General features: G+C 42.2%; 1 pseudogene; it reads right to left on the bottom strand.

Moving 5' to 3' along the window:
- Positions 1–4,638: 4,638 nt before the first annotated feature.
- The window catches only part of LOC112424721 (small ribosomal subunit protein bS16m pseudogene), a 73,708-nt pseudogene continuing 63,770 nt past the window's right edge, over positions 4,639–14,576 (bottom strand).

The following is a 14,576-nucleotide window of genomic DNA, read 5'->3' on the forward strand; positions in this document are numbered from 1 at the left end:
TGCTATCTTCCCCAACAAAGAGAGCTGGCAATTCAGCCTCAAGAAGACGCGATGTCATTGTTCTCTAGTTAGAACAGGAAGCCTCTCGCCGGTCCCCCAGAGTTGCCATGAGGACACTCTCCACGCAGATTTCATCTGGACATCAACTCAGAAATTTTTGTGCCACGTTGAGGCACAATATCCGCTGAGGATATTAAGGAAGAAAAAATAATCTCTTGATGGAACATAGAAATGAAACCTAAACGTGGCCCCGAGCTCTGAGTGCTTATGGGCATTTATCAGCAGGTTCAAGGGCAACAGTGCCTCAGGTGCAGAAGCTGTGTGATGCATTCAGAACCCTTCATTTCATCTGAAGCTGCGCACCTTAAATTCCCAGCCTTTCTTACAAAAAGTGAGGGGCAGGAACTTGGAGAGGGAAAGGGCTTTTGAGTATCTGTCCCAGTAACAAAAGATTTCAGCTCCCTTCAGGTAGCCACATCCCCTCCAAAAACAGCTCAAAACAGTTAACTTCTGCAATACAGGAGTGGAAGTCATTCCATTTACGGGCCTACAGAGTCAAGAAACAAGGGCCTCCTTGGAACATGAGAGCCAGTCCTTTGGTACAGTCTCTCCAGGACATCTCGGCCATTTATTAGGCAGAATTGGACACCTGCCACTCGGCAGGGTGGGCCTGGGAAGACTCATACACACACACCTAGTCAGGGCAGCATCTGCTTCCACAGGGTGCCCAAGCCCACTTCCACTTCTCCTTCCCACAAGTAAATTAGCTTAAAAGATTGAAGGCACATTATCTCTACTCCTAACCACAAAGACTTGGGGTTGTATGGGTTGTCAAGGCAACAATAGCAGTTTTCTCTCTGACTCTTTAATGCCGAGATTTATGTTTCCATAGTTACGAGAAATCCCTAGTTCTTCAAGATAACATAAACTGGTCTCCCAAAACTTTCAGGGATGAGATTGTCGCCACTGGCCAAAAACCACATACACTGGCATTGAAGACCCCTGTGCCTACCAGCTCACCATTACCCTGGAGCTGGGTTTCTGCACCCCTTCCTGTTCTTGAGGTCACATTCGTAGTTAGGAGTGGCTCCTTTAGTTAGTTAGGCCACTCCAGGGATTTGCAAAGTCAGGAAGTTAGAATGGACCCAGGAACTGGAGCTCCCTTAAACCATCAGGCTGAATTTGTTAGAACCACTGCAGCCAAAGCCACCACAAAGAACTCTGCCAAGTCAAAGTCACCCCTTAGGGGCTGGACACAGCAATGACACAGGGTCAGGGCCCTTGGAGAAATGGAACTATCTGGAGCCCCCAAGATTACATTCCTGGGTCTTCCACTCCCAACCAGACCCAAGCTCTGTAACCTCAATTTCTAGAATCCAGGAGTTCATTTTTTTCTCAGAATTAACTCATGTGGACCTAACCTTTCAGACATTTGTACAACTGGGCTCACAGAATTTTGTTTAGGCCAATTGGTTAATACATCACTTCTCTACAACTTGTAAGGACTTGTCCTTTCCTGAGATTTTACTAGGTCAGGAGCATTCTAGCAAATAGTTCAAGATTGTTGCTCTAAAGTAGTAGAAACAAAATCATGTGTATGTGTGTACATATGTATGTGTGTACGTGAGTGCATGTATGGTACGTATGTGTGTACATGTATGTGAGTACATGCATGGCATTTATGTGTACCTGTGTGTGCACATGTATGATGTGTATGTGTGAGAGTACATGTATGGTGTGTATGTGTACATGAGAGTACATGTGTGATGAAGACTGTACATGTGTGTGAGTACATGCATGGTGAGACTGTGTACATGTGTGTGTGAGTACGTGCATGGTGTGTATATGTGTACATATGTGAGAGTACATGTGTGGTGTGTATGTGTACATGTGTATGAGTACATGCATGGTGTCTGTGTGTATGTGAACACATGGAGGGGTGAGAGGGAGTTGACCCTAATGCATGAGTAATACTGACAGACAAACGAGTGGCCAAGCTGAGAACCCACAATGGGAGTGCAGCAATGGGGGCTCATAGCCCAGTTCTGAAGCTTTTCCTTGTCATCAATGACATCAACATCCTGAACAACAGCTGTGGCCTCCCTTTGGGATGAGAAGAAGGCACTGAGCAGGTGCTGAAGGGAACACAAAGATGGGGACCCCATCTCTGAGAGTTTTCTAGGTCTGCCGTAACAAAGTACCATAAACCGGGCAGCTGAAACAGTAGAAACGCATCATATCATAGGCCTCCAGACTAAGGCCTCCAAAATCAAGACGTCGGCAGAGTCAGTTCCTTCCGAGGACTGTGAGGGGAGGATTCATTCCAAGCCTCACTCCATGGCTTATGGACAGCCACCTTCCTGTTCACATGGGATTTTCCCTGTATACCTAACTGGGTCCAAATGTCCCCCCTTACATGGACACCAGTCATATGGATCAGAGCCCACCCTACTCCAGGATAATCTTAACTTAGCACGTGTGCAGTGGTCTCGTTTCCAAATAAGAGCACATTCTAAGGCACTGGGGGTTAGGGCTTGAACATATGAAGTTGTGAGACACAATGCAACCTGCAACACCAACCCTGACATTTTAGAGGAAGAGATGACACCTACTATTTATTGTCCTTGACAACAACCATTACCCCATGTCCATTTGCAGAGAAACAACCAAGGCTAAAGAATATCTCTAACATCACACAAGCAATAAGCAGCAGACTCAGGCACCACACCCAGGACTGCTGGATTTGAAAGTCCTGACTTCAGGGCACAAAAAGCCAGCTGATGGTACCAGGCTATACTGGATACATGCTAGAGTGACACAAGGACCAGGATCTTCCTGGAACTTCAGAGCAGGGAGATTCTTTCTGAGGAGGGCAGTCAGGGAAGGCCCTTCATTTCAGGGAGGTGGTGAGATCAGGGCCAAGTCTTAGAGCAAAGTAAACCAAACATTTTTGTGCATTAAAACCTGTAATCAAGGAACTGTAAAAATGAGCCACAAATTGTCTAATTATAAAACACTATTTTAGTTTGTTTTATTTTATCTTAATAATAAAATAATAAAATTTAATAATAAAACCTATTATGGAAATGATCATACATACACCAAAGTTGAAAAAACAATAGAATAAATCTCCATGTACCTACCACCCAGCTTCAGTGATTGTTTTAATATTTTGCCACCTCATTTATCTACCCACTCTTTTCTGGATTGTTTTATAGCAAATCCAAGACAGTGTATTATTTTTTTTTTAACACATTGAAATATCCTTTCATTGCAGCTCAAATTTTTGAAAACCAAAAAATCAAATTAATTATTATGCTCTAGCCAAAATACCTAATACTACCTAATGTTTTCTTTTTCTTCTTCTTTTTTTTTTTTTTTTTTTTTTTTTTTTTTTTTTTGACATAGGGTCTTACTCTGTCACCCAGGCCTCCTGGGCTCAAGTGGTCTTACTGCCTCAGCCCCTCGAGTACCTGGAACTACAGGCAAGCACCATGATGCCCAGCTACTTTTTTTAATATTTTGTAGAATTGGGGTCTTGCTGGTTGCCCAGGTTGGTCTCAAACTCTGGCTTCTAGCAATACTTCTACCTCAGCCTCCCAAAGTGCTGAGATTACAGGCACAAGCCACTGTCCCAGTGTTTTCTTTACATTCTTTCAAGTTACTTTACTTCAAATTCTTGATGTTGAATTTCATCTCACTGACTTCAGGCTTTTAAAACACATGGAATACTGAGACCAATGGATGGTTCTTTGAGTCAAATCAAAAAGTAGAGCTAAAGTATACTGAAGTTACTCAAATACATTCGAACTATATAGATCCCTTATAAATTACTGGCATCAAGGTAGGAAGGAAAAGATACAAGAAGTAAAATGTATCACTCATCATAGGTCTTCAAAATTAGTGGCATACAGTTTATCCTAACACAGAGCAGCTTTCTTAACCTGCTCCATAAAATTACCAGCAAGAAAGAAAAATACAAGAATAAGGTTCACAGCTGAATTGGCTTGGTATCATAATTCCCTATTCCAGTATTCTCAGAAGGATCCCATCTATGATACATGCAGAAACTACAGCCACATTTGAATGGTTCGATCTTGATTCATTCTGAATTCCCTTAAGCCCAGCACTTTCTCATTCTTAAAAGGTAGGTTATTACAGCCAAAAAGCAATTTTCATAATAAAGCTACCTTTTGTATATTTGAGCATATGTGTTAAACAAGACAATATAAATCTCCAATTACAAAATAAGAAAGGTAACTGTTCTTGCACTGTGGGATGAACATGAAGATATGGATGGGCCATGAACAGTCTGGCTGGGGGCTTTGAAGCAGTAAGTCTTGGAAGTCAGTAGACTGTAAAGCTGTCCAAGAGACCCAGAGCCCAACTCGAAAGTCCAGTCCTCCCGCAGCCACTGTCTTTCCCAAGACAAAGTCCAAAAAAGCTAATTAATACCTAACCCCAGCCTTATATCACACAAGAACAAATCTCTCCCTGGGCCCTGTGCAGGCCGGGCCAGAAGAGCAAGGGTGACTCAGGACACTCCATTTATTGACCTCCTAATCTAACAAAATTAAGATCTCTGCACAGTATTTTAAGAGGACCTTGACACTGTTCCTACTGTTATGCTCACTGAAGTCAGCTCACTTGTGTATCTGTAGCCTCTGTATCTGTAGCCTCTGCATCTGTTTTCTGAGAAGCTTAGAGGACTTCACGTGCCCGTTTCCTTCATAGTCTTACAGCATTTGTGATCATCATAGGATGCAGAGGGAAAAATCCATCAAGACCCACTAGCTTTTCCCAACAGCCAATACAATGACAGATCCAGTCCAGTTTGAGGACAGCAAGTTTTTCTCTAGGACTGTTGGGCAATGGATCATAGGAGCCCAGCTGCTCTACAAAACGGCCATCCCTGGGACACTTGTGAGCAGCCACAATGTGGTAGAAGGGCTGGTTGGTGCGGACACCCAGGGCAAGGCAGATGGTTAAGTGGCCCCATCGCAGGGCTTGCAGAGGAGAGTACTGAGGTGGACCCTGGTGTGGCCGGTGCGCGGCTTCTCAGAGCATCCTGCTACATGCACGGACAAGCTCTACAGCCTTGGCGGGGCAGAGGACTGACACAGAAGGCAGCTGTTGCAGGTGGACACTGGGCTGCACCGCGCAGCCATCCAAGCCCGAAAGCTTCAACCAGACAGCGTTTTTTTTTTTCTTTCTTTTTGAGACGGAGTCTTGGAGTCTCGCTCTGTCGCCCAGGCTGGAGTGCAGTGGCACAATCTCGGCTCACTGCAAGCTCTGCCTCCTGGGTTCACACCATTCTCCTGCCTCAGCCTCCCGAGTAGCTGGGACTACAGGAGCCCACCACCATGCCCAGCTGATTTTTTGCATTTTTTAGTAGAGTCGGGGTTTCACTGTGTTAGCCAGCATGGTTTTGATCTCCTGACCTCATGATCCGCCCGTCTCGGCCTCCCAAAGTGCTGGGATTACAGGCGTGAGCCACCGTGCCCGGCAACGGTGTATTATTTTAACCATCATTACTGTTAGATTACATCTCTATCAATTGAAGATACTTTTTACATAACCGCAATGCTGCTATCACACCTAACAAAATTAGCAAGACTATCATCTAACATCCAGGAAAAGAAACATTTTTCTAATTGTCTCAAAAGTTTCTTTTTACAGTTAATTTCCTCAAATCAAGATACAGACACGGTTCACATATTGCTGTTGACTGAACATGTCTCTTACATTTTTTTTTTAATCTAGAGAATTCTCCTTCCCCACCTTAGGTCATCTCTCCTGTAGAAAGTTTCACATTCTGAATTTGGCTGGTTGCTTCCTTGCAGTGCCATTTCACTTGTTCTCTTATTCCCCATATTTCTGAAGACTGGTGGTAAGCACTAGAGAAATTCAAGCTAGATTCAAGTTCAAGTTTTTTTAAGAATATAGGTGGTGCTGCGTACTTACTATTGTATCCCATCATGAGGTGCATGATATTGGAATACCTCACTTCTAATGACGCTAAGATTGATCAATAGGTTTAAGTGCTGTTAGCCTGGTTCATCCCACTTAGATCTCCCCATTCTCCCTATCGGCTTTATAGCTAATGGTTTTAGCAGCATCAAGGATTGTTGCCTAGATGTGTTATTTCATTAGGGATAGCAAAATAGTGATAATTCTATTATTCCTTCTTCTTCTTCTTCTTCTTCTTAATTTTTGAAACAGGGTCTCACTCTGTTTCACTCCAGCCAGGCTGGTCTCACTCCAAACCAGGCTGAAGTGTAGTGGTGCAATCACAGCCCACTGCAGCCTCGACCTCCTGGCCTCAGGTGATCCTCCCACGTCAGCCTCCTGAGTAGCTCAGACTACAGGTGCATGCCACCACACCCAGCTCCTTTTTGTATTTTTTGTAGAGACGGGGTTTTGCCATATTGCCCAGACTGGTCTAGAACTCCTGTACTCAAGTGATCAGCTCACCTCAGCCTCCCAAAGGGCTGGGATTACAGCTGTGAGCCACCACACCCAGCCTCCTCCATTTATTTTACAAAGAACTTTCCCTCATCACCTTTTTACCATGAAATACACTTGGCACAATAAGGCAGTGTAAATGCTTATTTCTTTGCTTATCAATTTTCAGAATAAGTTAGTGCCTTATCAATGTTCAGGAGCATCCAAAGAGTTGTTTTCTCAGTATCACTTTGGCAATAATTGGTTTGCTTTAATCAATTGCAGTCGTTATTCTTTTTTATTGTTCAAGTTGACCCCTCTTCGCTAGTGGAGGTCCATAGTGTTAGCTCCTACCTCTTTTTGACATGATCCCATTAATCTATAAAAGATTATACTTTTCTTGCTTTTTGGCAGAACAAAAATTCACATGTCCAACTTGCACAGGTCCTGCTCCAGACCTGGAACTGACTATTTCTCTAAGGAACTGTGGTTTGTTTTGTGGAAAATGATATTTAGAGACCATAATCTGGACATGTGATTGCTAAACACTACTGGGTTAGTCATTTCCAGGACTTTTCAATGGACAGAGTTAAGAAATATGTAAAGGATTGTCTGAGCTTCATCAGTGACAAGTTAAAAAAAAGAAAGAAAGAAAGAAAGAAAGAAAGAAAGAAAGAAAGAAAGAAAGAAAGAAAGAAAGAAAGAAAGAAAGAAAGAAGAGAGAGAGAGAGAGAGAGAGAGAGAAAGAAAGAAAGAAAGAAAGAAAGAAAGAAAGAAAGAAAGAAAGAAAAAGAAAGAAAGAAAGAGAAAGAAAGAAAGAAAGAAAGAAAGAAAGAAAGAAAAAGAAAAGAAAGAAAGAAAGAAAGAAAGAAAGAAAGAAAGAAAGAAAGAAAGAAAGAAAGAAAGAAAGAAAGAAAGAAAGAAAGAAGGAAAGAAAGAAAGAAATATGTAAGGGGTTTCTGCTGTTGTTTTAGAAAGGGAAAAGTAACTCATGAATTTATACTGATATATTTTATTTAAGTTTTAAGATTTTAGGGCTTTATTTAACATCTTTGGGTTTTGTATGTACACATCTTTACTTTTATACTGAAAATTTGGTTCCTAAAGTTATTAACATAATTTCCATTTACTTTGACCTACATTATCAGCTAATACTTTCAAAACAGCAATGTCAATATTATTACTGAAATAAGACTTCTGAATACAAGTTAAGATTTTTTTTTTTTACAGTTCCTTTGGTCTTAAGGACATTATTCTCCTAGGGATAAACAGTCCAAATACTGGGTTTAAAAGTCATTTGAAATAATTCTGTATGTGTGTAATTGAGCACCATTTTGACATTCACCTAGATTTACTTATTACAATTTGTTTTCAATTTTTAAGTGTTGCTATTTTTTAATTTTCATGTTTAACTATGTGAAATATGTACAGGGCTCCAAAGCGAATTGTATAAAATGAGGTGCATTCTCAGAAGTCCCTTTCATGTCTGCCTCCTTCACCGTATTTCCTGCCCCCATCTAGGTATCCATATTAAGTGATTTTTTGGTTTATCTTTTCATTATTTTATTCTTTTATAAAAATTCTTTAATATATTCATATTTTAAAATATATATTATATATAATATATAATAGAATATATTTTATTAAATATATTAAATATTAAATTAATATTATATTAATATTATATATAATAAATATATATATAATTTATATATATATTTATTATATATAATAAATATATATAATAAATATTATATTAATATTAAATATATTAAATATTAAATAAATATATTCTATTATATATATTATATATAATATATATTTTAAAATATGAATATATTTATAATATATAATATATATTTAAAATATGTAGATATATTTATGTAAATATATTTCTATAAATATTTATTTACATAAATATATTTAAATTTGATGTTTTAAATATTATTTATTTAAATATATTAAATATTTATAAATTATGTATTTATATATTAAATATGTATTTAAAATGTATTCTAATATATACTTAAAATAAGAAAACTTTTTTTTTTTTTTTTTTTTTTTTTTTTTTAAGACGGAGTCTCGCTCTGTCGCCCGGGCTGGAGTGCAGTGGCCGGACCTCAGCTCACTGCAAGCTCCGCCTCCCGGGTTCCCGCCATTCTCCTGCCTCAGCCTCCCGAGTAGCTGGGACCACAGGTGCCCGCCACCTCGCCCGGCTAGTTTTTTGTATTTTTAGTAGAGACGGGGTTTCACCGTATTAGCCAGGATGGTCTCGATCTCCTGACCTCGTGATCCGCCCGTCTCGGCCTCAAGAAAACATATTCTTATATAGAGAATAGAATATATATATGTTCTCCCCTCTGTTACACAAAAGGAGATTACTATTAATGCTATTCTACACTTGTAGGGTTTTTTCCCACTTAACAATATATACTGGAAGCCACTCCATATAAATATATGAAGATATTCATCACATTTTTTTTACAACTGTATAGTACCCTACTGTTTGGATTTAGCATAGTTTATTAAGCTTGTCCACTATTGGTGGACATTTGGTCATTTCCTACCTTTTTCTCTTACACATAATACATTAAAAGTCGTTGTGTCATATGAGAAAAATGCACATTCTTATTACTTAGCTATGGTTGAACTAAAGGATGCCTACTGGGAAGAACTATTCTCATTCTCATGAAAATGCCACTATTTGGAGAAATTAGAGAGGTGATAAAAGAATGGCAGCTGGCTTTTGGGAGGCAACAGCTCAGGCTTTAGAATCAGTAAGACCTGAGTTCAAATCCTGACCCCACCATGTCCCAGCTGTAGGGTTCGAAGCAGGTGACCTTACCTTTCTCATCTTCAAGTACAGCAACTGTAAAATGGGGAATTATAGGACTAGCTACTTTGTGGTAGTATTTTCTGTCAAGACTAAATGAGATATCCCACATACAGCCCTGACCACATAGTAAGTGCTTTGTAAATTTAACTATAATTTCCAGCATCATTTCTTTTTCTAATTTTTGAATCTTTCATCACAAAACGAGGAGGGCCCAGATGAATAAGGGGGCTGTTCTAAGCAAGGGAAAGGCAGACACCCCTGACATGCAATTGGGATCAATACCTCACCCCCATCAGCTCGCTGAAAAGATTCAGGTAGGGAAGTTATAGGTCAATGGGTAAGTGTTCCCCAAAAAGAAATTACTCATTCTGCTCTTATTTTAGAAGTAGAAACACCACCATCACCTTCTTTATTCCTGCAGAAATAGGTCTAAATAAAGACTGACCTTGTCCTGCAGTTTCTTGGCTTGCAAAAATCACTGGTCATCTCCAGTCCTACCCCCCTTCCTTGGTTAACCAGTCAAAGCCAAAATCCTGGGTTAATGGGGGCAGCTGTCTGTCCCTGACTTAATTCCAGGCCAAGCCACACTCACTCAGAGCCCAGCAGAGCCTGTTCACCCACAACCCTGACCTCAGAGCAGCTGTGAAGCTCCAGCTCAGGAACATGTAACTTTCCAAGAAAGAAGGTTGGTTCCTGCCAAGAAAGAACATCAAGTTGTCCCCTCAACTGACCTCCAGGAGTGCTGGCATGCAGCCGTGGTCATGAGGAGATGCTGGCCCAAGCCAAAGGAAAACGTGTTTCCATTGGTTCTCATGATCCTGCAAAATGCCTCTAGGGCTTTGAGCAGGGCCTTTGGAGCCTTCAAGGTCACCACACAATCCAGAAGCCACCATGGGCGCAGCAGTGTCCCAGGCTCAGCAGTGCAACAAGAATATACTCATTCATACAGGGAAAGGGTCTTGTTGATTGAATCCCCAACCTCAGGTGACCCCTAAGTAATTAGTCCAAGCCAGGCCTTACCAGCAATTTGTTGACAAAAGGACATGTGACCTAGCCTGACATGGCTGGGGAAGTCTGGGAAATATCCCCTCTACAAATGCTTCTCTGAAATGGAAGCCACCATCTTGCTTCTTGACCGCAGTTGAAGCTAACACATCCTGGAGGGCGTGAGCAAAGCTAAAGCCCTAGCTCTGGAGTCTGGAGCTGACCCACCTGTGGACTTCCTGTTGGCCAAGAAAATAAATTCCCTTATAATTTTAGCCAATTTAAGGATTTCTGTTACTTAAAGTCAGGTGTCAGGGAGAGGAACAAAATAGAGTTCCCTGCCCTCTGACACATGAGGAATTCAGATGAGGAAGTGGGCAACTACCATTTAGCTGCTATGCTGGGAAGGAGGGGATGCTTTCAGTGCTCACAAGCTAAGCTGAAACCTTATAGACAATTAATTTCCTAGCCAATCGCCTTGATATCTATGTTTGGTTGGGTAATGCCCCTCCAAAATTCATGTTCTTCCTGGAACCTCAGAATGTGACCTTATTTGGAAAGAGGGTTACTGCAGATGTAATTAGTTAAGGTTACATAGAAGTAGGGGAGGCCCTAATCTAATACGATTTGCATCCTTGTCAGAAGAGAAGATACAAGACACACAGGGGAGAGGGTCAGGTGCCAATGGAGGCAGAGACTGGAGTGGCACAGCCGTAAGCCCAGGAGCAGCAGGTGTTGCTGGCAGCCTCCAGCAGCTGGGAGACAGGTCTGGAGCAGACCCTTCTCCGCAGCCTTCAGAGGGAGTACAGCCCTGCCTACACCTTGAATTCAGACTTCCAGCCTCCAGAACTGCAAGAGAATCCATTTCTGTTGTTCTAAGCCTCCCAGTTTGTGGTCATTTGTTAGGGATGCCCTGGGAAATGAATACAGCTCCTTCTTTAACAGACCACATTTTTTTAAAGAAAAACTGATACATTTAATCATAATTTAAAATATCAGTCTTTCAAAACACATCAGTAAGAAAATGAATAGGCAAGTCAAAGACTCATAGAAAATATCTACACTACACCTGACTGATTCAGGAATAACTAAGGGATTATTATGAACCTGTAATAAAAAGACAGCCCAACAAAAATAGGTGAATGTCTTGAACAGATCCTTCACAAAAGGAAGTATATGAATGGTCAAAAAGTACATCAAAATGTGCTCAACATCATTGGGTTACAGGAAAATAAAACTTAATACCACAGTGTTATACAATTTTATAGTCACTAGAGTGAATACAATTTTAAAAACTGACAGCACTGGCGAGGCATGGTGGCTCATGCCTGTAATCCCAGTACTTTGGGAGGCCAAGTCAGGCGGATCGCGTGAGGTCATGAGTTCGAGACCAGCCTGACCAACATGATGAAACCCCATCTCTACTAAAAAATACACAAATTAGCCAGGCATGGGGGCGCATGCCTAAAATCCCAGCTACTCAGGAGGCTAAAGCGAGAGAATCACTTGAACCTGGGAGGCAGAGGTTGTCGTGAGCCAAGATTGTGCCACTGCACTCCTGTCTGGGCAACAGAGCAAGACTGTGTCTCAAAAAAAAAAAAAAAAAAATTGACAGCAGTAAATACTGGCTAAGATGTGGGCCAAGTGCACCTCCCAGATGTTGCTGGTGGGGATGTAAAATAACACAACCATGTTGGGAGAACTCTTCTGGGTATATTGTTAGGCAAAGACAAGCAAGATGGAGAAAAGGATATGCTCCATTTATTTTTTAAAAGGTAATAAAGTAATAAAAATCTATTTTACAAAATGCCATGGATGGGACATGAGAAGCTCCACTTCTCTGAATATACTTTGCAGAACCATATTTAGAGCAGTGGGAGGAAGAAAGGACTATGCGCTCAGCTGAAAAAGGAAAAACTACATTTTCCAGCTCTCCCTGCAGAGTTGTGCCACAGTTCTGGCTGATGAGAGGTAAGCAGCAGTGGCCAGGTGGACCTCAAGGTAACCTCCTTAAAAGATGCCTGTGGGCTGGGCGCGGTGGCTCACGCCTGTAATCCCAGCACTTTGGGAGGCCAAGGCGGGTGGATCATGAGGTCAGGAGATCGAGACCATCCTGGCTAACACGGTGAAACTCCGTCTCTACTAAAAAAATAATACAAAACAAATTAGCCGGGCGTGGTGGCAGGCACCTGTACTCCCAGCTACTCGGGAGGCTAAGGCAGGAGAATCACAAGAACCCGGGAGGTGGAGCTTGCAGTGAGCCGAGATTGCGCCACTGTACTTCAGCCTGGGCGGTAGGGCGAGACTCCTTCTCAAAAAAAAAAAAAAGATGCTTGTGGTCCTTGCAGGTTTGCCCCCTACCTTTCCTCTTCTTCCTGCCTGAGTCCAAAACTTGATGGTTGGAGCCGCAGTGGACATCTTGCAACACAGAACGGGGAAAGGTCGGGAGTGTTGCAAAGCCCTTGGACCAGGTGTCTACACACCATTCTCAACTGTCTACCCTCAGGCTTCTTGTTGCAAGACAAAAAAAGTCAACCCCTATCTTGCTGAAGTTTCTCCCATTTGGATCTTCTGTGACATGCAATCAGCTGAATCCCTAATAGACACCCAGCCAACAGATGAGTAAGAGTCAAGTCAAAGACCAGAGAAGAGAACATGTCTTGGGCAGAAGGCGTGTGCAGAGTCCCAGATTCAGAGAGTAGCCTGGTGCATTCGGCCAAGGCGTTCAGATTGTGGCACAGGATGGAAAAGAGATATTGAAGAGGGACGAGAGCCAGAGAGGACAGCAAGAATCAGACAGGGGAGGGCGGGATAGTCACTGGCGGGACCCTATCTCTTCAACTGGGAGGCTCAGTGCACCCCAGCCAACCGCCATGCCTTTCTTCACCCCAGGGCAGGGAGAATCCAGAACCAAGATTCCACAGTTGCCCATTGTGGTTTTGACCTTAATAGTAAGCATGGGCACTTTCAAAGTAGAAGCTGGATCCATGTTTTGCGAACTGAGTTGAATTATGGTGTAGAAGGAATTATGAAGTAGAATGTGGCTCTAGGGTTTGAACTTAAGGAAAACATCCTCCTCTTCAGAATAAGGGATGGGGGTGGGAGGTTGCTGATCTTACCTCCTAAGAAGTTAAATGCATCACTGAGGTATCCCTGTTGACCTGGAGATAAAAAGAAGCTCACTGCAATTAGGGCAATGAGGGAATGAGCTGCTAGACAGACAGTGAATATTTTGGGCCACAGAAAATTCACCTTAGACCTGAAATCTGATCTCGCTGTCTCTGAGGTTTCCAAGCGGTAACTTGGCTCCCTCACCCCGCTCAATCTGATCCTCAAAACCCCAGGAAAATAACAATAACCAAAAAGGGAGGAAAAAAAAATAAACCAAGAAACAAATCAAATGAAACTGTAACGGGTTTGTGATAAGACCCAGAGAGAAGCTGAGGCCAGAAGAGAGTAAAAGCCCTTAACAAATCATAAACAGCCAGCCATCCAAGAAGCCATGTCCATCCACCAGTTTCAAGTTCTCACCTCTCCAAAAATTAAGTCTCTGCACCAAACCTATAGCCTGGCAGCCACAAGTGTGGGCCAAAGGACATCTACCTTCACCCAGTTGGGATCACATGGCTAAGTCAAGAGGGCTGCCAAGAGCTGTGCATGGGAGGACAGGGTCACAGGAATGGCCAGAGCCATGATGCCCCAGGGAAGAATGCTGGAGAACTCTATGACTTTCCACATCAGAGAGTCCCCTGGGAAGGGCAGCGGGAGGCTGGTGAGAGAAGAATGAACCTTCCCTCCCCTAAGCACTTTCCAACCCAAGGGCAGCCCCAGCCTGCTGTTTTCCCAATGAGCTTTGCTGCCTTTTTATTTCATTATAATAGCCTCCTGAAGAAAACACATACATATATAATGTTCTCGGTTAGGACTGAGTTAGACGTTATCCTGTAGAATATTATAATAAGGCAGGGATTATTTATATGCTAAAGAAAACTTCAAAATTATTATATTCACCACCGCAGGTAACTTCGGTAAGACATGATTGGCAGGTTGGTTTCGTTTTTCATCAAAACCAAGTGGATGCTGCAGAAAGGAGCAGGCTGCTGCCCTGTAACAGAAAGGCACAAGACTGGGGCGGGAAGTCTCTGGAACTGTCTCTTGACCTTGGCAAAGTGAGACATTTGTTGTGGGGCCATCCTGTGCATTGCAGGGAGTTCAGCAGCATCTCTGACCTTCATTCCCTGAATGCCTGTGACATCCTCTCCAAAACTGTGACAACCAAAAATGTCCCTAGACATTGCCAGATGTGCCCTGG

This window comes from Macaca nemestrina, chromosome 15 (genome assembly GCF_043159975.1).
Source record: "Macaca nemestrina isolate mMacNem1 chromosome 15, mMacNem.hap1, whole genome shotgun sequence".
Classification (NCBI taxonomy): domain Eukaryota; kingdom Metazoa; phylum Chordata; class Mammalia; order Primates; family Cercopithecidae; genus Macaca; species Macaca nemestrina.